This window comes from Rissa tridactyla, chromosome 9, assembly GCF_028500815.1.
Source record: "Rissa tridactyla isolate bRisTri1 chromosome 9, bRisTri1.patW.cur.20221130, whole genome shotgun sequence".
Taxonomy (NCBI): Eukaryota; Metazoa; Chordata; class Aves; order Charadriiformes; family Laridae; genus Rissa; species Rissa tridactyla.
In genome coordinates, this window is record NC_071474.1 from 6,085,077 (window position 1) to 6,111,249 (window position 26,173).

Here is a 26,173-nt window from a genome sequence, read left to right on the forward strand (position 1 = left end):
AACCCAGAGCCGAGGAGGTCACCTTTCGGCGAGGGTGGGAGAAAGTGGGGGTTCAAAATGCGGAATAGTCACAGATTGTTGCTGATGTTGAATTTCCTGAGGGGGGGGGGGGGGGAAACAAAACCAAAACCAAAAAACCCAAACAAAACCCCAACCAACACCAACCCAACACCAACCTTTCCTGTCTCGAATCTGAGAAAGTAAACAGGATTAATTCGCCATATGAAAAAACATTAACGCCGTCTTAACAAACGCAGAAATCAGAAGGGAAAGCGGTTTAAACAGGACGTACAATATTAATAGTTTGAACGTATGATCGTAAAAATGAAAAGCCATTGATATACGCTTAAAAGCCGCCGTATACGCTGATTGCTCAAGCATTAATGAAGAATGCCCCAGATTAACTATTTGCTCTTCGAGGGATGCAGCGATATAACTATCTATTAGCACCATTAGATGCTTTGCTATTTATTTGAAAACACCCCTGCGAGTGGGTTAAGGCAGAACAGATGAATGTAAAAATGAACTGCAGCTAATTTCGCTAAATAGTACTCGAAACCTGAGCGCCTCGCAAAGAAGGGGGAGATTCTCAACTGTCCTTCTCTGAGCTTAATGACAATAGAAATGCCCTGTTTTAAAAGTAAGACCGTATTGGTTTTCCAAATAAACAAATGCATCCCTCCTGCCATTTTACTGCAGATGTAAATTTATTTTAATGAGAGGGAATGGAAGGATTTATTTTGCTAAAATAGAGTTGGGGATAGAGCCGGTGTAAATCTTCAGGTTTAAAAAAAAAAGAGGGGGAAGGAGGGGGAAGCTGCTTTCCTGGCAGAAAGCTGCCTAACAGTCCTCTAATTCTTTCTAGATTAAATCGCAATATGAATACAGCATCGAACAAATACCGAGTTTCGCTCTGAACTCAGTGGAAAGCAGTTACGTCTAACAGAATTCAATGAATTCCTCTTCTCCCTCAATGTAGTATGTGTGTGTTTTTCTCTTCCACCACACTGAAGTTCCATGAATAGGAAAGTGGCTCCTATTGTGTGCCTCTGAACTTCCAAGTCAATGCAATTTTTAACCACTGGCTTGTGGTACTTTGAAAATCACCAGGGGCTGTCAGAGTTGGGTCCTCTGAAAAATTTACAGTGCTAAATCAGAGCATATGCTGTGAGAGAGGAAAAAAAATTGCTTAAGATTGGAGCAAGTACAGTATCTGGCTGCCCCCTAGTGTAAGTCTCTTATCTGCCTAAAATTCAACTTTAAAAGAAAAGGATCTCTTAAAGGGAAACGACTTTTGGCTCACGTATGCATACGAGAATGAAACTTCTGTACATTTTAATCTGATTAATTCCTAAGGATTTAAAATTAATTGGCTTGGGCACTCCTAGACCGACTATAAGATTTCTGCATCAGGGTTTCTGCGAGCGCTGTACCGAATAGGTATTTTTAAGGGATAGTGGTAAGGATGGCGGGGGTGGTGGTGGGAATCCTGTTTTGTGATTTTTTTTTTTTTTTTAAAACGAGGAACCGTGCCTAGCATGCTGTTGTCAGAGCAAAACACTTTTGCTGCTTAAAGTCAGATCTACGTCTTTTGCAATAATACTTAAAAAAAAAAAAAAGAAAAAAAAAAGAAAGGATAAATAATTGCCTTAAAGCCTCAGCCGAACTGCCAACCACACCTTCGGATGGTGAGTATATTCCAGCTTCTTTCCATTGTACTTGCTTAGCCAGAGAAGGGACCGGAGGGGGAGAGGGGATCTTGGCGCTATACCTTCACCACCGACCTCTTTTTTTTCTTTTTTTTTTTCTTTTCTTTTTTTTTCTCCCCCCCCCCCCCCCCCGCCCCGAAATAAATGCTGCCAGCTGCACACGGCGACACAATTCCGTGTAGTTTAATACCTATCACTTAAGTTAAGAGACTTGTTCCCCCCCCCCCCCCGGCCACCCCCTCCCTCCCCACCAGGTCAGTCCGCCGCTGCCCCCCCCCAGCAGCCCGGAGCCCAGGCAGGGGAGGCTGCGACCGGGCTCTGCTCCTGGACGCTGCTTTGGAAATGACTTTGAGGCGTTTTGCCTCCCCACCTCGGACCTGGAAGCCGATTCCGGTCGTTGGGGTTTTGCTGGCTTGTTTGTTTGTTTGCTGCTTGCTTTATTTAGCTAAAGGACGTGCTAACTGATGGTGCTGCAATTACACATACTTGGGTCTCCCCCCCCCTCCCTCTTCCCCTCCTTAGAGCAACCCACGTAACCTTAGAAACGATCGTTTAAGACGTACGTTAGCTAACATTTGCTTTTTTGGATTTTTTGTTTTCCTTAAAAGAGAAACACAAGAATCACAACACATTGCCCGAAAAAAGTGTAAAAGAAGAAGAAAAAAAAACTATAAGTAAACATACCAAAACCATATTTGCCTTGTTCAAGGTCCAAATCGCTTGCATCTTCCTTTTTCTACCTCTCCTTTAGTTTGGCAGGTGAAACAAACAAACAAAAAAAAAATAATCAGACCGCTGTTTGCCCCCCAGAAAGATGTGCCTTGGGTAATTAAAGAGAAGTCTCCTTCTTGGTGTTTATCTAAGCGATTGTGCAAACTGATAAAAAAAAAAAAAAAGAGAGAGAGAGAAAAAAAAAAAAAGTAAAGTTACAGCCTTCAGGGGGAAAAAAAAGGAGGCAAGGTGAAGGGAATAGATTTCCCACAACCTAAAGGGAAGTGCTTTCGATGTATTATTAGCGATCAGCCTTGGGAGAGAGGAAAAAAAAATCCTGAACACACTCTAACTTTACACAGACAAGATTTCAGGGGGGGCTTTGTACATAGCTGCTTAGGAATGTGCGCCTCGCCTTTAAGAAAAAATCCCCAAGCCCAAGGTAGGAGATGTCTTTGAGTGATCCTTGTCTCTCATTTCATTCCTTAGAAGGAAGAGCGTCTCGCTACACCTTGTTTGGAGCTGGAAAGGCGAGACTTAAAAAAAAAAAAAAAAAAAAAAAAGAAAAATTGTTCACAACCCACCCTTCCAATTGGGGAGAAAAAAAAAAAATAAGAGAGGGAAATCTCCTAACTTAATGACTGAGGGGGTAGGATGGATGCGACCGATTTCAGCTCCCCCCCCCCTCCCCCCTTTTCCCCCTCCCCTCTCCCCGGCAAGGGAAAAAAAAAAAAAAAAGGAAAAGAAAAAAAAATCCAACCGCAAACAACTAGAGGCTGAACTATCAACACATGCACCGAAGGGGAAAAAATATATAGTGTCCTGTGTAGGGTCGGCAGGGAACGCAAGCACACGCTAAAGCAAGTTGGGAAAGAATCCGAGCTAATCAGCAATCTCTTTCTTTCTCTCTCTCCTTCTCTCCCTCTCCCCCTCTCTCTCTCTTTCACTGCCCCTGAGATCCCGGCTCCAAAGAGGTACTCCACATTTTTTCATTACCAAAAATCCGTTGCAATAATCATTTGTTGCTAATTGAAACCCTTGGAGACATTTTTCCCCACCCCCTTCACAAACATGGCAACTTTTAGACATGGGAAGCACGTTTAGTTTTATTTTATTAAAAAAAAAAATAATAATACGGTTAGGAGGAGGCTGAGTGCTTCACCCACGAGAAATATCAGCTCGTCAGCCCCCTTCCCCGGGGGGCGGGGGGGGACGGGGACGGGACCCCAGTACAGTGAGGGCTTGGGAAAATTTGGAATACATTATACCGCCTTTGGCAGGAGAATACTCTCCAACTAATGGATTCCTGCTCCTTTTTGTGTGTGTGTGTGTATCAGTGTGGGGGGTTTCTGGAAAGAGGGGTGGTGGTCGTGGTGGTGGGGAGCCGAGCTTTTATTTTAAGAAACTGTTAGGGTAAGAAGTGTGTCATACTTGACAAATGGAACAAACGCTCTTCCATTTCTTGCTTGTCCTTGCCTTAAAACAGGAATTAAGTTAACCACAGTGCTGCATGTTAATTGCATGTTTACTGGCTAATGAAAATTACAAAAGGGTTTTGCCACCTCGATCAGTGATGAAAAAGTATGAAGGCGATTGTCATTGCAGCCTTCGGGGAGGGCCGGGGCGGGGAGCGGCGGGGGGGGGCCCGGGCACGAACAATATTGATCAGAAGAAGGATAAATCTTTTAACTGCTCGTTAATACCATAAATATGGTCTACACAAGTTTCCACTCTTGTTAAGTCTAATCAGTACATGGAAGATGGAGACAGAGCCCACTTGAATGAATTTTTATTATTGCCAGAGGGGTATTTGCATCTGTGGGCTCTCTCTCCTCCTCACTTTGTGCCCCCTCCCCCCCCCCAGCTCCAAAATCCCCCCTTTGCCGAGGAGGATCGTGAAGGTGCGCAGAAAGCATAGGAGACAAATTCCAGCTTTTTGTCCTTTCTCTCCTTTTCCAAAAGCTCCTTTTCTTTAAAGCTGAACGGGTCGTGGTGGGGAAAGCCTAAAGGGGGAAGACCCCTGCCTCCCCCCCCCCGCCCCCCGTTTATTCCTGAGATCCGTGGATGAAAGGATGACCTAGTAATTCAGTTTGATGATAACCATTTTCATGCTTGAAAACAAACTGCCAAATTAAACCTAAATGGAGAGATCAGTGGGAAAGGTAGTGGGAGCAGGGCATTTCGAGATGCCCCCCCAACCTCCCCGACTGGGATTGTTTGGCAAAAGGAGGAGGGAAAGGCAATTAAATAGACTAAGGATGATTTAAATCCCAACCAAAAATAATTCCAGGGAGAAGTTTCCCCCCTCCGGTGTTGCCCAGCCCTGGATTTGAAAACTTTGGCCCAACTTGTGGCGATAGCTACAACTTTGCTCCGCAGGGGTCAGAGGTGAGGGCTATTTTAACCCTAAAAGCCTGCGAGTGACCAAGGTTGAGGCTGGGCTCGCAGCACTAATAGCCATAATTACCTCCTCCCCTTCCAGGGACATTCCTCGCAGCAGCAATGTTAGACGCCGAATTGAAGAAAATCCTGGAGCTGAACATATCTTGGGGGGTAAATAACAGCAATATGAAGGAATTTCAGAGTTCTCCCTTTTGCTTGGGGGGATTGAAGCCCTTTTTTTTTTTTTCTTTTTTTTTTTTTCCTCCTTTTTTCCCCCCTTGCCAGCATTCCCAAGGCGCTGGGTCTTTGTCTTAGAAGGAATGGAGTGTCTGAATGGTGTGAAAGGGACAGAGAGGGTCGCTTCAAATCGATTTTACTTGTCCTCTCTGTCTTTTCGGATCAACGCCCTTCAATGGACACATAGGTGCTCTTTCAACCAAAAACTTGTGCAACATTTTCTGCCTGTATTGGTGCTAAATACAATAAATGCTGGGCAGATTTTTTTTCTTTCTTCCCAAAGCAGAAAGCACCCTAATTAAATTGTTTTATATGGACAGTCAGGACAGACCAATTAAGTATGCATTAGTATAAAGATATATTCGAGAGATAAGCGCTCTATAGGAGCCCTGTCTAGGCAAGGTGTGTAAAGTGTCCTCTCGAAGGGAGGCTGTAAGCAGGGTTTCATATGGATTTTTCCCCTCCATTGCCTCCTATACTCGAGTAACGGACTGAATAAGTTAGCGAAAAGCCATTAGTGAAAGTGGTTTCTAAACAAAGTTAACAGGTGGATGTAGCTGGCTTTAGGTTTGAATAAGACTCGCACATCCATAACACACGTATAATACACGGCCATATATTTATGCGGCACGTAATGTACATTTACAGAGAGAAACGCCTGCGACCTATAGGTTGTGTGCGAATGCACACACACACACACACACACACGGAAATAAAATAAATCGCTGGGCACTTCCGCAGGCTGCAGCACAGGGTGTGAGTGAGCACACCCCCCCTGCCCCCCCCCCCGCACATTACAGATATAACTGTGTATCTATTGTGTATAGGCACCCAGCCCTGCATCAAAGGCAGACACACGCACACCAGGCGTAGCTGTCTCGCCTGGGTGTGCTGCACAGGCAGCTCCAGCGGCGGGCACACAGCGTACAGTCCTGGGGTAATTACAAGTGGAAATATTTCCTATTCGAGGCATAGGCTTTCCCAGGAGTGAAATAACAGATCAGGATAAAACATACACATACACACACACGAACTTCTCTTTCTGTCCGTTTTATCACCCTGGGAAAGCTCTCGTGTACGGTTAACCACAGGAACCGGGCTTTAAGCTCTTGCCCATTTCCATTATTATTATTTTATTTTTTCTTCACTGCAGATTTTCCACGTCGTTCAAAAAAAATAACAAAAGCGAAAAACCAAACCACCCTAAACAGACAAACAAACAAAAAAAGCCATCAGCCCCCAGCCCTGCCTCAGCCTGATCCTGGGGCAGGCAGAGCTGCGGGATGCGATGAGGAGGAGGAGGAGGAGGGAGGTGGGCTGGAAGTTGCTGGGGCACCCTCCATCCCTGGGCACTTCGTCACCCACCCGCCGAGGCAGAGCTGTGGGAGCGGGTCCAGCGCCCGCAGATGCTGCAGAGTGGGACCGGGCAGTCGCCCCTTTATCGCGACATTGCACCGCAGAGGCAGGACAGGGTTTTGCTGGAGGGGCCGGGGAAGAGGGGACAGGGGGGTGAAGGGATGCGGAGCAACCGTGAGCCGGCTGCCCGGCGTGATACTCATTTTCCACCAGCGCTTTGGAATTGTTAGCCCATCAAAGGGAGATGGGAGACGGGGAAAAATAAGCCATTCCTTGCTTAGGTGCTTTAATGTCACGGTAAGCAGGTTAGAAACAGACGTTTTTAAAGCCTCGATTTCTCTTTACTGGTTACCTTCGAGGATAAATCATAACAGACTGTATGGGGGGCAAAGAATTCATCTAAAGGAGATCTCAGCAAGTCACTACCCGGACAATAGTCCACCTCCTGTTGGGTTGTGTATTGATCAGGAGAGGAGCTGAAGATGTCGCCACACTAAATATTTACTGATCACACACAAATAGCCGGGACTTGAACGATTTTCTCCTGTGAGGAGAGCAGAGAGAGAAGGGTAAATCATTTTATTAGTGTGTATAAAGCAAAGAGCACACTCTGGCTTGGAGTGTTTTAAGATGTGTCTTCAGCTGGATGAAAAGAGTTAGGGAAATCGATATGGAGTGATTAGACGAGCCAGTCGTGTCAAAGAGAGAGGCTGTGAATTTCATGGATTTGGTTATACCGGGAGGGGGAAAAAATATGGAGAGATTAAAGGGAGGAACCCATTGTAGCAGAGCCAATGAAAAAATAATATCTAATCAGACCCGGCAAAGGTAGGGACGGGATAAGACCCACATTTCTAAAGAATCACATCAGCTGGAGAGGGATCAGGGACACAGACGAAAGAGGCAAACGGGGGGAGAGCAGGCGAGTAGGAGCCTCGAAATGCTACAGAGCAAATCCAGGAGAGGCAGAGAAAAAGTCGCCTCTGTAGAGCAATGCTGAGACACCACGAAAATGGGGACAAAAGACCCAGGAGCGAGGGGAAGGCGAGGGCTGGAGGAAACGGGCGCCTGGCTTCGAGGTGGAGTTGAGAGGTCTCCAGCCCCGGGTGCCCACCAGGCAGGGAGGTTTCTAGCAGCAGAAGCGAGGGCACAGCCAGTTCAGATGCGAGGGGTTTAAATCCTTCTCCTACAAGTTTGTTCTCCCCTCTCCTCCTTCCCCCCCACCCCCAAGCAAATGTGGTGAGTAAAATGGATTTTAGCGTTTAACCACCTCATTTTATCCACGTAATGACAAGGCTCGTAATATGTAATCTACAGATTACTGCCGTTCGAGGGTGACCACAAATGACATAAAAATAAAAATCAGCGTTTCTGCAAATGACAAAATGGCTAAAACCAAGCCGTGTTTTTAAGTGTCGAAGTTGGGGAGCTGCTGCTGCTGCAGGATTTTGTCGGTCATAGGGAGCGATTCGGCCGTGGCTCAGGTACAGCCCTGGGGTGTCTCGGCGGATTAAGGAGAGCTTTGCTGGAGACAAGCAAATGCCTAAGTGCCAAAGGGCAGAAAGCTGGGACCAGGGCAGTGCTCTGCCCAGCGACGTTAAAATACATTCTTTAGGGGTGCTCGGGATTTTTTTTTTTTTTTTTTCTTCTTTCTTTTGCCTCGAATCAGTGATGTTTGGGCCGTGCTCAAACGCTGCCTCCTCTCTGGGTATTTTTTCTCCAGCAGAAAATAGGATGCGACTGCAGAGAACTAAGTCAACGGGGCGAGAGAAAGTTTGAGCCGCGCTTTAAATGATGCTGATTGCTGGGAGGGAGGGAAGACATCTAAAGCCAGGAACGGAGAAGTAAACCCGATGTGAAAACAGCTTTTCACTTCTCCTCCAAGTGCTAATTTTGCTACTGTAAACAAACACTGAAGTTAGAAACAGCTGCAAATAGCCTGCCGGGCACCCAGGGTGGGGGGTGGGGAAATGACTTTTGGTCATCTCTCGGGCTGAATTTCACCCAAAACTTCCCTTTCTCCCGAAGCCGGTGGCTGATGCTGGTTTTAGTTGCGGAGAAAAGGGGTGTGTGTGGGGGGGAAATATAGGCATATTAAGCGCGTTTCATATGAGCCTATGGAGCGCAGGCAGCTCGGCTGGATCACTAATGCAACAGGAAACCTCGGGATAGACTCAGCCTAATTAACAGTTTTCCATAGCTGAAGCGATTTTTAAGAATCCCAGTGGATTAGCCCAATATGTTCAGGTGTGAGGCTACGAGGGCCTATAACTCCTTTCACTATAATCTTATAACCTCCTTACCTAATTCCTTAGATTGCAGATAGGAAGAGTCTGACCCCGGAGGTCGGAAAGAGCTTGGTTTCATTAACCCTTCCCTCCCCAGCGCTGCTCCAAGGTTAACTGCGCCAGGCTCTGCGTTTGGGGGAGGGAGGGCAGAAGAAAGGGATTTGCAAGAGGGGGTCGATCCGACGGTGGAGAGGGGGGAGGCTTAAAATGATTTCTGCTCCCTTCATTCCCCTCCCTTGAGCCAAAGGAAAAATGGAAATGGAACTTTTCTCTTTCCCATGCACCGGGAGGTACATAAACATAGAGATATTTGTGAGACAATTCATTCCTTTTACACCATTTCAGAGGTTCGTGGTTTTTTTCTTTTCTTTTTTTTTTTTTTTTTAATTTTTCTGACATTTCTTTTTTTTCAAACCTGGAGGGAATGAAACATTCTAGAAACGTCAGATACTGCAAAAAGCAAAGCAAGCCTCCATCTCTAGGACCAGCAGCAATCTCTTGAGCTTCTTGTCCATAGTAGAGCTGTAATCTTGAAAGAAAAAAAAAATCCAGAAAAGCTTCTCAGACTGTATTTGCCTGGTAACACACCTGGTTTATATTTTAATAGGTAGTTACATTGTATTGATTCAGAGTACATCATTGATGTTGAAAGTTAATAACTCTCAAATTATATCTATCTGCCTACATACATAATTGCATACACAGTATAACACTGTAAGAATTTGCATTTTGCAGCACATTCTTTGTTCTTAAATCTTTTAACACATTGAATTGTTCCTTTGAAGAAAACGCTATTGAACCACATGTTTAAGGGAAAGATGCTTCTAAACTATATGTTTAAGCAATGAAATTGTTGAGTGAAATACAGGTTTCTTTGTATTTCACACAAACCTTGCCATACGCCAGTCTTAACCTATACATCTGAACTGCTTTTTTTTTTTTTTTTTTCTTCTCCCAGTCAGAAGGCAGAAATATGTGAACTGCTGAGAGAGGTGGGTACTTTTTGGTAAGTATGTTTAGATACGATCTTCAGATACATTTATTGTACTTTCAAATTCTTTGGATACTAATTGAGCTAGCAAACAATATCCCAGCTGAACGTCTCAGCTCCTTCCCTATTTAACAAGCTCTTAATACAGAATTATATTGTAGCCATCCTTCCACTAAACAATATAGTTGAGGAGTCAGCAAAAAATAAAAAAAGTTAAAACCAAATTATGATTGCTGCCTTATAGCTGACTCCTCTTCCTTTCTGCAGTCCTAATGAACTCTTTAAAGGTTTTTTTTATTATTATTTATTTCTGAGTGACAGATCAAAAATAATTAGCAGAATCAGAAGCTTGAAATAATGTGTTTCACACTGCTACTTATAATACTAGCCCAGCAGCTGTAAAAAGGAACCATTCCTTATTTATTCTGCTGTAGTTTATAAATACAGAAAGATAGATCCCTTTTTTTTCCCAGGGCCTGCCTCAGAGATGACATAAATAGGCATTGAACTATCAGGAAAAAAAAAAAAAAAGGAAAAAATGAAATAAAAGCGAAATAAACCCAAAACCCTGGACGGGAATAGAGACAGACCGATAGATACATAACTGCATCTGAACAATGTTACGTACCACTTTAGGGGATGGTGAAAAGAAAAAGATCGCATATTTATAACCTCATAATTACAATACATTCTTATCTCTTTCCTCTGAAAGGTTGCAGCTTTCTTGGCAATATTTTGAGTGCGTATTTTAAACTCCGTGTCCCAAGTGAAATTAAGATGGGCTGTTCTATCCAATAGTAAAATACTTGTTTGCAATTTAAGGTTTAAGTTTCAACCACCTATCAGTCGCCGTATCATTTTCTTTATATTTTACCTCCTTACGTTTGGAGACTTTATTTAAAATGGTGCTAGTTTGCATAAAATTCTAATTTCTATTTCTAAGAAATTAATCAATATTATCCAAAACATTCCCCTGTGTTTGACTGAGGTAAATCGGATGCGAATTTTTCCCATTCAAAGGGTTAAAGCTAAACTGAAAACTTTCAAGCAAAGGGATACCAGCGAACAGTGAAAAACGGCACGTCTGCTCTCTCTTGACAAGCTTACATTATATCTCATGTAAGGAAGCACAAATTTTTGAATCTAAGACCAGTTTTAGTTTTTAATAGGAAATAATTACATGCAACTTTATTTCCAGAGAGAACGTCCCTTCCAGCTACAGGGTTTCGCTTTGATCTAAGCATTAACTGGTAATAAAATAACCATATTTTGGATCCTAAGCATATTGACGCTTAAAGGAATGTTATGCTTTCAATCAAATTCTAACTTCAGATTATCCAAAGGTATTCATCCTTCTTTTGTCAGAAACCAATTTGCTCTTTTACTCCTGCAGCTCCTCACACGTGTTTTAGTATATACTTTGTTATATTTTACAGTAGAATTTGCACTATCGAGGTGGAAAACCTTTAGGTGGAGCGAGATTATGTTCCAGCCTGGCAATTTGGGCCGTTTCTCATGCAGGTCCCCAGCCCAGCCCTTCTTTACACTTGTTGTACACCACCACCATCACTCATCTGCCGGGCCAACTACCGCGAACCTCTTCGCAGCAGTATTTTGTTTTCAATCTTCAGGTTTATTTATTTATTTTTAATATTTTTTTTTTTTTTTTTTAAAACCTGGAGAATCAATCATTTGGACCCATCCTGAACAATTAACCTCCCCTTTATATTACAGCCCCAAGTGCAGTACTTCATAAAGACATGAAAAGGACATCCCAGACAGCAGGACCCGAGCCCAGGCTTGTCACAGAATATAAAAGGAGAGAGAAGGGGAGTTTTTATCTCTTTGCCCCGCCAACTCTTAATAGTTCTAAGTTTCAGTGTGACAATAAAACAGTTTTGATAACACAGCTCATGGGTTTCTCTGCCACATGAAGTTTTCTTAATAATAAAAAAGAAGAAACTTTATCCCTGCTAAATTAAAATAGGGCAGATGTTGGATATGGTTCATATTAGCCAGCCTTTCACCCCTTTGCCCCTGGCACTAAAGTTCTGACTTTTTCTTTCTACTATGTCTGTTTCTAACTGAAAGGCATTATTCCTGCCCCAGCTCTCTTCTTCTGTTTGTTTTTTCAGCGTCTAAAATTAAACCTATTCACTTAGTAATATACATTCTATTTCAGATTGCTAAACCTGGCCAGGGAGGGGAAACGCTTTCCAAAAAGTGATGCGCCACTGACCTTAAAAGAAAACATGAGGCAGAGAAAGCTGTTCTTAAAAGGTTTATTTCTAGAGAGTTTTGTAGCTCTGTTGACATTATCGGGATAATGGCTGTATTGCAATGGGCTTTCAAGGCCCAAGAGGTTTATGTTTTCCTCTGACCATAAGCATAATAAAATTTTAAAGGTGCACGAAGCCTCATCGCTTTAGATATTTAAAACTGGATTGAAAAAACCCTTGGGAGACACACATTAGAGTGGACAGCCCTGCTGAGAACGCAGGGGACAGACCAAATAAAAAAAATACCCCAAAGCCAAACCTAAATAACACCTCCCCTCCATTTTTTTTCATGCCAGCTCTATGAAAATCCTGGCTATTAAACTCCCAAGGATAGCACGGCTCTTTTCTCCAGGGCTGTGAAGATAGAATTTATTGACCATTTGGAGCGATCAAGTTTAGGCTAATAAAAGGCCCTCTGTAAGCAGAAATGCCCAAGTTGATGTTTGGCAGAGTTTTCACCGGTAGAGTTTATGTAGGATGGGGGCTCTGCGCGATTTGAAATTACTCATATCTCAGCAGCCGAAGAGGATTTGACGTACAGAAGTAAACGTTAGTAGGCAACGGCTGAAGGTTAATCAGCATCGCTTTCTGAACTGGGAGGTTGAAAGCAGGAAAAAGTGAAAGCTGCTTTCTCCAGCCCTTCCCTTTGCTAAGGCGCTGCTAACTTTTATGATTTCTTTTTTTTTTTTTTTTTTTCCCCTCCCTCTTCCTCTTTTACTATCTGTCTTTGTGCCTGAGGGCCAGTGAAAGAACACTGCAGATTCTAGATTGCTTTCAGAGTTTCCCTTTGCTGATGATGGATTACCATGTCAATTTAAACGGCATAGGATTAATTTGTTTCAATGATTTCTCTTTAGGCTGAATGCCAGTCTTTTTTTCTCTCTCTCTCCCTCCCCTTGCGCTTCATAACATCATAATAATAATAATAATAATAATAACAACAACAACAACATCACCATCAACAACAACAATAATAATAACAATAATAATAATTCTTCCTTAAAAACCCCAACCATTTTTGCTATCCCACATTAAAAAGACAATAATAGAAATAGACAAGTTAGGTGTAATGTTGCAACACGGTTATAGGTTTGAGTGTTTTTATCTCATTCTAAGGGACTGAAGCATACAGTCAGTCACATTAAAATGAAATTGGATCCAACGTTTATTCAATAAATACTTGTCTTGTAGGTAATCCAGAGCAGAGTGCTTTTGACACATAAGGACTTAATTTGTCTTGGATAACAAGTTATTAATATGGCACATTTAAACTTGCCACCTACAATAAGGTCATTTAGATCTATAATGCGATTCGCAGGAGAACTCCATAAAGGCAGCAACAAAGTTTGCAACTGCCTCCCCGTTCGTGGAGCGGACGCGCGGCTCCCGGTTTGCTCTTTTCAGCAGAAAGTTCAGAGCAAGTCGGAGCCACCTCGAGCCCAAACGGTGCGCATCTGCTCCTCCTCGCCAGGCGAACACAAATGGGAGGAAGGAGGGGGGTGGGGGGTGGGAAGGAACCCAAACACACATTTTTGAATGAGTAAGCTTTAAAGCTGTGCCCCGTCTGCTAGCAAACTCATCGCAGCTTTGAAAGGGAAAAAACAACATTTGGTTCCGAGTGGAAATTCGCCCGCATTTGCACCCTACCTCTTCCATGTGCTTTGCAATATACTTGCTTTTCATCATAAGCGAGGAAGCTGGAACGTAATCCACCCATAAATGTTATTGCTGTAATTTGACGGCGCTGTGTTTGTTCGTGCATTAGCCGTATATGTAAAGCGAAGCGGGGATGTACGGAGGTGATCCCCGTCCAGCCTGAACAAACAGAGGTGCTGCTGGTACAGACTGCGTCTCCAACCCCCAAATACTCTGCAATTGTTGTAAAATTTGGAAAGCTGGAGGGGGGGGTGTTGAGTTTCAGACTTGCCCTAACCCAACAACTCCTGCAAGAGGTGCACCAGGAGGGGAATATCGTGGGCATTCGATGCAGGAGGTGTTTTGCGGCTGGCAATTCCGTCTCCACGCTGTATGCGTGAGCTTTATTCTGATGCTTTTATGTATTACGCTCTCGGTAGCTCTTGCCCTGGCAGATTCTGTCTCTTTAAGTAACTAAATCTCATTTTTGAGCTCTTCCTGGGAAAAGGATGTTACACATGAGTAGAAAAATGCAGGCAAGAAAGGCTAATTGAATGAAAAGAGAGAATTAGGTTAAAAATAGAGTACAATCTAGTATCACATTTTCACTAGTGTAACCTGAAATGAAGGTGTCTCCAAGTCCCTAGTGATGCCAGAGTGTTTAGATGTTGGGCACAGATGGAGACACCTATTGAAATGTGTCTGAAGAAGATTAATAGGACTTGTCAGTGTTGGGAAAGCACTGCTTTGCTGTAAATTTCTACTAGCACAAGATGAATTACCGATGAATGCTCAGTTATCAACCCCATCACTATCATTGGACACTAAATCAAATTGAGCAGTTATCTACAATCAGAAAATTTCTTTTAAAAATAGGCATACACCTTTAGGCTTAAACTCTTTAATAAGACAATATCCTCTATGGTACGTGTGTGTTCACGAAGGGATATGATTTAAAGTTTCTATACAAAAAGCTTCTGTTCGGAAACAAACTCCAAGTTTAGTGTGAAATCAGGCTTGTCAAACAATAGAAGATATTCAGAATCTACCGGTCATACACAATAATGTTCTGCTGGGGACCCGATCCAAAATGGGTTTTCATGCATGTCATTCGATTTTGGATCCGTCCCTATTTGTGAGAGGTTTTTTTTCGTCACTCCTCTCCCCTTATTTTTGGTGATGATAAAGAAACCCTCTCTCTACCTTAAAGGCTGAGCATCCAAATCATGTATTAATGCAAAATAGCTGTCAAGACTCAGGATGTACGTATAATAATAACACCACTCCCCCCTGCCCCGCAACATATTTAGGAAATTGCGGCTTAATATAATGAAATACGTGACGAAAGAATCAATGAATGATATTTTTAACTGAAAATATTTCCTTCTGTCCTTTATAAAAGGGGAAACTGTCACAAGCAAAACTATCCCAAGCATTTACCAGCCCACTGATAAAGTCTATTAGCTGTATTTACCATGCGATGCTGATGATGACAATGGTTTTAAAGAAGTATTGTGTATTTTTAGTTTCTAGGATTTCTTTCCCTCTCACCCAGGAATTCTACTACTTTATCCAAGGAGATTTATCGTGGCGTGTTTTCTGAAGTCAATTTTTCCCTTTTATTATAGAGAAGGGCAGTCATTTATGTGTAGGGAGGGAGACGGGTACGGTGCCTTTATCTGATCTGTGTCCTCAGCCCCGGCTACCACCTTCATCGACGGCAAATTCCCGCTCTGGAAGATCAGGCCCTACCTGGGCTACTTCTCAGCCAAGGAATGTATCCTTCCCTTCATCTCCACATATCTTACCTGTGATGTATGCTACTTTTTGAGGAGGGAATAATACGCTGTTATTTACCACAAAAGCGCAGCTTCAAAGCCTTTGTGTGTTTCTCATCTCCAGCCAAAGGTTATTATTTACCACCTTAGAAATCTACCCGGCTAAGGGACAGTAGCAGTTACTGTCTTCGCTTTTACATCCTAATTTTCACGCAGCAAATGCCCTGCATTAGGGCCAGATTCTCACTCAGATGGAAGTTATTAACTTTAAGCAGAACGGAGCCGATTTCAGCCAGCCCCAGCCCGTGCCCTTCTAACTCTGTCGCTTTACAGCATCCCCTTGTTTATTTTATTTTTTTTTTTCTTTGGAGGGCATGATTCTTTAAACTTGTTTGTTTTACGCAGAGCAGCAGCTGATTCCTAACTTTTTTTTTTCCCTCCCCACAAACACATAAAGAGAATATTAATAGGGAATATTAATAGAGCCGAGTGCAGCACGATGCTAGTTAGATTGTAGTAGCTGAGAAATATGAACTAGTGAACATAATCCATAAACTCCATTTGGTTACTATAATACTCCAATCTGTATTTATTACAACCCCACTCTGATGCTTATACAACGGCAATTGCTAGATTTATACACTCTAATGGTTTCACAATAGGAAAAACCTGTGTTCTTTATCTTTCTTTTCCTGTCCAAAATAACCCCTTCCACATATACATCAGGCTTCTCCGGACCTTGTCTGGGTTTAATCACAGGCTGTGGGACAAAATGTGCATTATTAAGAAATATAAATATTTTCAGAAGCAATCAAAGGGTTGAAAGATTGATTCGGCATGTAGATTGGATTTAATTCGAAGCAGCTTTGTTCTAATGAGGACTACTGGGATACAAAGACGGCAGCCGCTTATGGCCACCAGTTGGGAACTTCGACTCGCTGCAGCAACCTGTCAAGAATTTCAAGAAACTGCCAGGTATTACAAAGCAAAGTGGTGGGGAAGCCGGTGGTCTATTGTTTTCGGCCTCCCTTCTGAGGCTGGATTAGGATTTCATAGTCCTTGTTTTACCAAAGTGACAATTAAGGTTAATTTCTTGCTGCCCACAGGGCCAAATCCCGCAGTCCCTCACCTGGGGGGAAACCCCCATGGACTTTATGGGGGGGCTTTGCCTAAGGGAAAGGTGGCAAAGCTTGGCTAAGACCCAAGAGCAGCAAATTTGAGAGCTCTGTAGCAATTTGTCCTGCTTCCAGAGCCGGCGTGGTTGCTTTTGCAGTGACTTTTTCTGTTAGACGTTGCCACCCGTGCTCCTAGATACGACAGAACCTTTTTGCACAGGGAGCTGGTTTTTTTTCCTCGCAAAAGCATCCGGAGAAATACAGCTCCGTGTGGGCTTGGAAGCTCCCGTGTCCTCATCGGCTGACCCAGCAGAACTGCCGGACCCATCCTGCTTCCCTGCAACGTCCAGCAAAACATCCTCGAGACGATGCTGAGCAAAACGGAACGCTTGATGGCTTTTTTCCCTTTAGACTTAAAAAAATCCCAACAGTAAAATTTCCGAGGGTGCCGTGGGGGGGGGTGTCACGTCACAGGTACTTGGGGAGCACAAGACCCTGGCAGCTTTCCTAAACGTCGAGCGTACAGTCAGAATCACAATATATACAGGATCAAACACCGACCAGCTTCTCTCTCCCCTTAGCCCACCCCCCCTCGCCTACTTTTGTCCATAAAAGCAATAGAAAGAGAGAAAGCTTGAATTTTCTGAACTGTTTCACCCATCCACAGCTGGAATTCCAAAGTGAAATGAAAATGCCTTTAAAATCAACCCTACATGGGAGCCTGAGAGAACAAGTTTTCCTTTGTTGTAGGGTATAGTATTATTTGCTGTAGGTTTTTGATATACATTCTAAATTAGGCCTGCAAAGGAATGCTTCATCTTTAATTCATCACTCTCAGCTGAAAGAGATTAGCAATGTCTAGCACGCACCCTTCGTATGGTGCTGACCTCATCAAGTATGGCCTGAAATTAATTAGCCTCATTCATTCCAAATGGAAAAGGATAATGGAGCTGCATTTTAGAGATGACCATCACAAATTGTATGCAGCATATTTAAAATCCCTCCCCCCTCGCTCCCCTCCCCATTTTTAAAAAAAAAAGCTATGTAGATTAAAATTCTTTCCAGAACTTGCAATATGTCAGAATTATCGAGGCATTAGGAGCAGAAACCACTCAGTTTTTATTTGTGGAACTGGGAGCCACATTTTGTGTGTGTGGCTGTAAAAGCAGCACGCCCGTCTTAATGGCAGAACACCTGGAATTAATTTGATATTTCCAGGTGCTCTGGCAAACTGGGGCATCAAGCACTTGATGTTTAAACATTCTTCCACTGGCTTGCTTAAATCAATATGAAAGTGGTGTCCCTTTGTCATTCATACGTGCAAAGTGCTAGCACAAACTCCAGCTTGGCTTCAGAGTCCTACATCACTCATAATCTAATTAGAAATCAGAGCAGAGCTGAAGCAGCATTCTTTGTGGATTCTTGGGCAGCAAATAGGGATACTTGGCTTTTGTTTCCCTCCTCGATTGCATCGTTCACAAGCTTTCACACCACATCTCTAAAGGTGGTTAGGTGCCTCAAGATGTTGACAGACATGAAGGACAAGATTATTTAGGTGCCTACCCCGGGTGATTTCAAATGGAATTAAGCAACTGGATATTACTGGGGGGGGAGAGGGGGGGAGCAGGGGGGAAGAGAAAAATAGGGGGGGGGAAAAGAAAAAGCTTCTAGTACGTATGAAAAGCTCTAATTTGTTGTCCTAAACTCTAGCAACGCGGGTGATGTTGTTTTCCAGGGTAAAATTGCCTGCAGGGTAAATTTACTGAAGTCTGCTAATTTTTACTGAGGTCAGCGGGTACTCAGTTTTGGGCAGCGCAGCTCAGCTCCTCCCTGGACGGGCACGGCGGTGGTGTGAGCTCCGTTGCTTCCCAAGAGACAGGGAAAGTACTAAAGAAAGCGGGATTTCCCACAGGAATTTGGAAGATGCCCACGTTTAAGACAATGATGAGGATTGGGCCAAAATCCAGATCCAGGCTGGATTCCTCCATCTGAGTAGTCCTGTCTCGACCTACGACCACTGATGGATCGCAGCGACGTGGACCTCTCCCTCTCCTTACCCCCCGGCACCAGATCACCAAGAGGGGCTGAGATAACGCTGTGAGTAAGAGTCACGTTTTTCCTCACACCAAATAATTCGTTGTGAAACTTCAGATTTTGAAATAACAAGGTCAAAAAAATGGCCTGTATCTGCAATGCCAGGGCCTGGGGAATGTTCCTGCCGTTAGTACACCCAAGGCTGGGTACGCAGGGAAAACATTTTGTGATATGTGCTGTAATCACCTGATAGCCAGGAAAATTGAGAATTAATTATTTCTCTTCAACACAAACAAATATTTGTCTTCCAAAGACTCCATTCATTAAGACTGCCATTGAATCCAGGATTGAACCCATTGTTATTAATTCTAAATGAATTCAAGTTCGTCTACCATGAACAAAGCTGCTCGCCATCTGATAATCCAAATTTGCTCAGGAAAAAAGAATGAGCAAATGTTAGAAGCAGCAGGTGAAATCATACCACAGTTATTAAGCCTTCTTTCAGGGGAAGAACAGGATAGATTAAATTGTTATGTTAGGCCATGTTGTGAGTCCACGTCAATTTTGTTTGAGATCTTATCTTAGCTCAGAACTGTTTCCTCCGAAATTAAACTAAATGCTGAAGACATGAGAAGCATATTGACCCAAAGCTTCAAAACTTTGGACTCAGCAGCCTTCTGATCTTTTGTCCATAGAGTAGCGAGTTGTAAAGCTGTGGAATATTAAATAATCATGATTATCTTCAACTTGCTTAAGTTCATTTGTCATGCTGAAACACTGGCACGGATTTTCCTTACTGTTTTTTCAGAACAAGACATTGATTCTGCCTGAAAGCTGAATTCATTTGCCACTGATCTTACAGACTGTGGTCCTACACTAATATTAAGTCTCGTACACTAATCACGGTCCATAATTCTGTCTCTGGTGCTCTGAGTCTCTCTTTTGCAAACACCATTGTCCAAGAAAACAACAAACAAAAATCTTACAATCAAAACGACTGAACTATGCGGGTACTTCGATCAGCTGTTATCGTGCAGAAACAGTTCTTGAGATTCAGAAATGCAGGATAAATCACCTGGGATAAGAAATCAAATTTAAAAATGAGCTGAACAGACATTTTAAGGAATAAGTAAGTTTCTAAATAAACCAGCTTTTTAATTCCACCTTTTCCGTATTAGTAGCGCGAATCAATATAGTCTGCACTTGGAGAAACCAGGTGAGTTTGAATTGTCATAATTAAATATCATCCTGTTTCTTGCAGCACAGCCAACCAAAGAGTTCTACTCTTGACTCAAGAGTTTTCTAAGGTAGGGACAACTTACTAACTTTTTACAGCAATGATTTAAGCTCCAAGTGGTTCCATCATTTTTTGGAAAACAATCTCTACCAAAACGCGCAACACAATTCATCCCCGGTGTCAGGGCACCAAAGAGATGGAGTTGTAGGAGAAATAATATTGTTTAGATGCTTTTCAAATACAAACATAACGATGATACATTAAATAATGCAATCTACTCAGCCGGACTTCCAATTATCTACACGCAAACTGTGCGTTCATTCATCACTTCATTCACCTCAGCTGTAACGCTGGTTCGTGGTAGATTTTAACACTAAGCCAGAAGTTTGAATGGGAAGAAAAACAAGAAGAGTGCAAAGCTGTATATTAGCTTAGACAAGTAGGATGTCATTGCCAGCCTGAATTTGTTGATGACACCAGGCATTAAGCAAGTAAATCTTTAGCCACTTGAAGCAACAGTTCACTTACTTTCAGTAATGACGTCCAGGAGGCAACGCAGTGGATTTACAACAGCGTGTAGCTATGTACTAATAATGGCCAGTTAGTCCCAACCACAAAATAATGATTCAAAATGGAGGTTCACCTTCATGCTGAAAAAAGTATGTATTTTTTATAATTTTAGTCTCATTTCAAATGTTCAAGAGTCTGGGTTTGATTTTTTTTTTTTTTTTTTTTTTTTTTTTTGGTGGTGGGAAAGGATTTTTGTCTGCAAAGTATTGAGCTCACGGAATCATTTGGCCAATTTCCATCCTCACCTAGCAAGGACTATGGAGATGTTCAGTGGTACAAAAGGGCACCCAGCTCCCAGTCTGTGCATTTTTGAGGTCAGGCCTTTCTGTGGGCTGTGGTTTGTCCCCGTTTCTACCAGATATCAGCGATCTACAGCGGTTTTTCCTAAATCACCGGACATTGCAGATCCACACACACACGGTGAGCTCACGTGCTGAAAACAGAAGTGTGTTGAGCAGCCATCATAGTTCTTTGTCCCAGCTAAATTATTTGTCTCCCTTTCTGCAAGACTTTCTTTCCATACATCCTAATTCTACCATCCTTTTCCCCTAATAACAACATAAATGAGTACTCTATAGGTGTAATTACGATAATAGTTCTTTTACCGCAAATACTAGAAGCCTGTAACCTGTAATTCACTTCTTCTGATACTCGTCTATTCTAACACTAGACATGTTATTTTAAAATGTCTAGGACCTGAAAGCGAAATTTATATAGTGATATATAACAGCAATGGAAACTAAGCCTCCTCCTTAGCTCAGTCTTTAGAGCTATGTTGCATCTCTTTGCCAACTGATGCCTTGTTCACCTATAAATATCATACCCACCGCTCCCACAATGGTTCCAACATCAGAGTTAAACAGGAGGAAGCGAGATACGTCTCCATCTGTTTAATTTAAGGTAAGAATCTATGAAAACCCAAGACAGAGAAGCATGCAATATCTTCTCTTGCATTATTCCATGGCAAATTCAGGGGAAACAGGGACATTTGCTTCTCTGCTGTGAATCTGCCGTCTCTCTTGTAACACCAGCTACCCTTCTGCGATTCTGTGATTCTTTTCCAGGGATGAACCCTCACAAGACCATGATTGGAAAGAGTGGGGAACCAAGGGCACAGAGAGACGGTTGATGCAACTGGTTCTCTCACTGTCCCTGTACGGTGGTTCAGCTCTCAGTCACAGCACAGGGTACCAGAGGCTGGAGGAACACCGCATGACCCGCTCCTGTCCTGCCTCCTCCTCGTCAATCCTGTGAAGTGTACGAAGCCCTGAGAACCAAGCCAAGGTGAGCGCATGACCAGCTGTTTGCTCCTCTCATGGTCTCTACCTGAAGCACAGCGCAAAGTTTCATCCTTTGCTTCTGCAGGTAGGAGCTCAGTCTAATTTACAGATTCAGTGTTGGCGATGAGCAAGACAGTAATGCTGAAATAACCCGTGTGAACCTTTGCCCTCTTCTAGAACTGACGTTCTTTCACCATTTTCTTTCTATTTTCTGGATGAAGCAGCCAGCACGAGGAGGGCATGCTGGTGCACATCCCACTTGAGAGCTGAAAAGAACAAACTGACAAATATTTTTAATATGCTGCAGCTTATCAACATCCCAGTGAATACAGGGTGAATGATATTTTCCATTGGTTATTCATAGATGTACACGGATACGCTGATAAACTGCCGTTTAGTCCAGAGGCTGAACAGAAATAAATCGCCAGATAAAATCCATTATTCCTAGTAGGTTTTTATGGAATGTGTTCTTGCCCCAGACTCCTCCTGGAACGGGCACCGTAATGCTCCCTGAGACCTGGCAGCCCTTCGAAGCGAGCATATGGTCTGCTCAGCTCTTGCAGTCCTGGTGCACGGTGAGTAAACACGCCGCAATGTCAGAGCAAACGGGAGGCTGTTTAGTAGCATGAAATTCTGTAGCCACTTCAAACTTCAGCAGCACTTCAGAAATGGATGGATTCCCCTTCTCTGCTGTGGCGTGCGCCGTTTGCAGGAGAGGTAGGAGAAAACTGAGACCATCTCTTTGGGGGCGGATGGCGTCTGTAGCCACCGCCCATAAGGCTGATGCTGCTGTGGAAGGGTCCTGGTGTGTCAGAAGTTGCATTTTCTGGTGATACTACAATTTGGCTGCTTTGTTTTTCTGAGCTGTCCCCTGATGCAACGTAACTTGTGCGGTAACTGGAATAGAGAGAGGGACCTGAAGACGAAAACCCCGCTGTTGATCAAGGCTGGCGAAGGGCGGAACATTAGCTGCAGTGATTGTATTTCGGAGGGAGTTAACGAAGCCGGGCTCGTCAACGCGAGCAAACAGATCTGGTCCTGCCTCTGCGCTTCTCGCACTGGCAGAACATTGCACTGAAATCACTGGAGTAGGGATCGGGCCAGGAATGAGTGGCTGAGTTGCAAAGCAAATTAATTCCTGCCAAAAAAGTTCAGCTATGCTCAGAAGTATGTAAAGTGTCTGATTTGAGAAGTGTCAAGTAGCATTTGTGACCAATTATCCAAGATGAAGGGGGCAGAGCTATGTTTACATGTACTAATCTTCAGCCAAAGTTTGAAAACTCCAATTCATGGACACGCATCAAATTTCCGTTCAGGCTTGGCATTTGCCTGTATGCACGCACGCACATTGCTCGGGGATGACAGGAAAACATGATTACGACTTGCAAATAATACGAATAAAAAAAAAAAAATGCTAAGGGAGCTGCCATGCAGCAGCAGCACGGTAATTAAGCCTATACTGTGATAGGCGAAAAAAATCACGGGCCACTGTATGAGTAAAATAGCTTTATCAGCTGAGCTGAAATATGTGTGGTGTGTCTGTATTGTTATTTTTCCACAACCTGTGAGGCTCTGGGAAATGATCTACACAAAAGAATAAGAAGTAAAAGCTGCCTCTGCCATCTTCTGTTTAATTAACACAGGTATACTGACTTAATGCAATTAATCGAGATAGTAGGGATTAAACAGTAACTCGGAGTTGACAGCGAGAATGTTATCGCTGCTATGGCAGAGAAGGGCTAGAAAATGATAGTGGTGACTAGAAACTTTGTGAGTGAGAACAAGCTGTTCTGGAGTTTGGGGTGGGTTTCAGAGGTTTATGCAGATCTATTGAAATCTAGGGGCAGCTGATTTTTCATGTGGCCAAGTGTTTATCTGCCCCTGCCCTTCCCCTTCCCCTCTCGGACCTTCCAGGGCAACCCCCAGCTTGGCAACAACTTTTAAAGTGATTCCTCTTTCTTCTAACAGGTTCCTGATGCTAAGGGTCTGACCTTAAAATGTGCAGTGCACAGGGCAAGAATGGGTACCGCAGTGAGCTTCTGGCCTTCAACCCTTCCAGATACAGCTATTTTGGTAATCAGAAGACTATATTCATGACGGGTGAGCGAACAGAGCCTTCCAGTGAAGGCTTTCTCAGCACATTAACGCTATCACTGCTGGATGCTGTGTCCCTCTTCAGGTTGCCTGTGTCTACTTAAGACCCTAAATGCAGATTTGCAGAAGTCTGCAGCTTTCTGTAACTTCATAACCACGCTTCAGTGCCTGCTGCACCTAAAAATGGAACCATTCCTCCTGGGCATTTCCACGTAGACTTGGGGAGAACCGCAATCACGTGCCGCCGTGAGCAGTTCAGACTTGGATTTCTCGTCTGCAGGAGAGGCACAGCCTGGTTTGCCACAATGCAACTGTCCTCATTAATGTACTTCAAGCCCTGATGTACTGGGACCACCGTGGTTGGGTAAGAAGATGGCTGACTTTTCCGGGCTCATTCTCTTGGCTTAAGAATGTTAAATTGGGTGATAATGAGTAGTAACCGTGTCTCTTTTTATGGTGAAGTTGACACTTGCCTTCTAGTAAACAGACACAGAGATGACCCTCCTCATTTCGCACAGGTCACCAAACAGCCCCGGAGATGGTAAGGGTTATTGGCCATTTACCAAACTCTGTTTGACTTGGGTTCATGGGTGAGAGATGAAAGGCGCTATATTGCATTACCAATCCCTGGGGCCACCGGGTCTCCCTGAAGAAGCATTTCATTTAGCAAGGCAACCGCTGGCCCATGGGAATCGGAGAGTTAAGAAGAGGAGGATGCAGTTTCAATTGCAAATGCTTCCTTAGGGCAGATGTCTTAAAGCCACACGGAAACTCACTGCTTCAGTGTCGCAATAATTGCCCCAGGACACTCAATGGCCAGCAGATTTTTCCCTTAATTAATCTCCCCTTCTTCCCACCAAGACATCCATTAGGTTACTCCTGGTGTTTCTGCCTCTGCCCTATTCTGTTTTGCTCCATCTCCCTGGGGGAGATGCCTCATACCTGGGGCAAGCCCAACGTGGCGGGTATGAACTGTTACCTTTTCTAAGAGCTTCAAAGTCTAGGCAGCACGTGTTCTCCCTGTCTCCCAGATGAAATAAACTGCCCTGGTATCGCACGTAGAGCTGTTGGGAGCTTGGGAGCAGAGAAGCCTTCTCCCAAACTTCCCAAACTTTTTCAGTATCCTAGAGCCGAGATGCTGACTGATTTTCTTGGCTATAGTGGAGTGGTCCTTGCTATCAGGGTAGTCCTTTTTACAGATGATGGATGCAGTGCTTAATGCTGCAACGGTTACAGGAAGAACATCTGCCGCTCAGACAGACCAAGAATTCAACCCGGGCCCGTTCTCAACTTCTTAACGATCTCAAAATCCAGTGCTGTTCCAAATTCATCAGCACTGGTCAAAATCCGCTTTCACTTTCCTCCCTTGCTGTTTGTGATGCGAATCATGAGATGTTCAGGAGTCGGATTTGTTGTTTGAGAGTTTTACATCATGGGTGTAACACTGCATCTGCTGAGTCAGCAGTTCTTTATGTGCGTGTTTGTTTATTTATTTAATACTCCGTTTCCAGCAAGTTCTTGTTACCCAGTTCCTGCTGACAACCAGGGAAGAGGCACAAGTCAACTGAGAAAATGAACGACTTCAAGGCAAGTGAAAAGAATAGTAAATGCAGGCCATTCATGTGACAGGATCCGATTCATTTTTATGCCAGGGAGATTTTTTTTAAATGGGACTTCTCCCAGTGGAGAGCTCACAATGCTCAAGGCCCGCTTCACTATAAAGACAATACATAATTATTTGGGGCTTATTATTATTTTTTTTATCACTCGTTTTTCCAGTCATGTGGAGCGAGGGCACAGATGAGATCAGGACCCAGTTTATTGCCTTGCACTGTTCAGATCGTACACTCACTGTGCTGTACGAGCCTATAAAAGGTCCTACCTGTCTGCTTTATGGAGGCAGACAAATGCACCCAGGCGGAAGGTTGAAGTGACGGGTCTGAGATGGCAGAACCCATCAGCAGCAAAAGTGGCGACTCAGCCTGAGACACTCCTGTCGCTGGTTGCTTTAGACGTCTTTTCTTCTTACGTTTATTTTGAACCACTGAAATGATGAATTGAATAAATGCCATGTCCTTTGAAGCACTATTTATTGTGTTTATAGAAAACAGATTATCTGTTCTCTCAGGCTAGTGGAGGTTATTAGGAGCGATAAACTCATCAGGAAAAAATGTAGGGTGGGTGTGACGGAGAAACTTGTGTTTTATTGCGCAGTGCCGTCTTAATCCCTGGTTGTGGCGTGACAGACTACGCGCTCTCAGTGATACTGCGCCATCCTGTTCTCTGCTTTCAGGCTGGGCTCACGAGTTGGATTTGGAAGAAGCAACATTCCTGCAGATATGTGGCTGGAATACGAAAGCTATTCCAAGGTAAGCGGATTTTTGTTCAATTTGGGTTTTATGCAACGTATAAAGTCCATACGACGTTTGTTGTTAAACCTAGCCTAGTTGTGAAACTGTTTAACCACGACTTGTTCA

The 26,173-nt window shown here is 43.5% G+C and overlaps 1 long non-coding RNA gene across 13 annotated transcripts in view; it reads left to right on the forward strand.

The window, feature by feature from the left end:
- The first annotated feature begins 188 nt into the window (after positions 1-188).
- LOC128915053 (uncharacterized) overlaps positions 189-26,173 on the forward strand; it is a 37,284-nt gene continuing 11,299 nt past the window's right edge. Inside the window, exons 1-7 of one of the 13 annotated variants that reach the window (XR_008468502.1) lie at positions 189-1,440; positions 1,525-1,688; positions 9,642-9,689; positions 18,394-18,578; positions 19,324-21,606; positions 22,082-22,177; positions 23,571-26,065. This is a non-coding gene — a long non-coding RNA (uncharacterized LOC128915053). Of the gene's footprint in view, positions 1,441-1,524; positions 1,689-9,641; positions 9,690-13,478; positions 16,342-18,393; positions 18,579-19,323; positions 21,607-22,081; positions 22,178-23,570; positions 26,066-26,173 lie in introns of those variants that run through there. The other 12 variants (XR_008468503.1, XR_008468509.1, XR_008468506.1 and 9 more) reach the window with 12 other exon arrangements.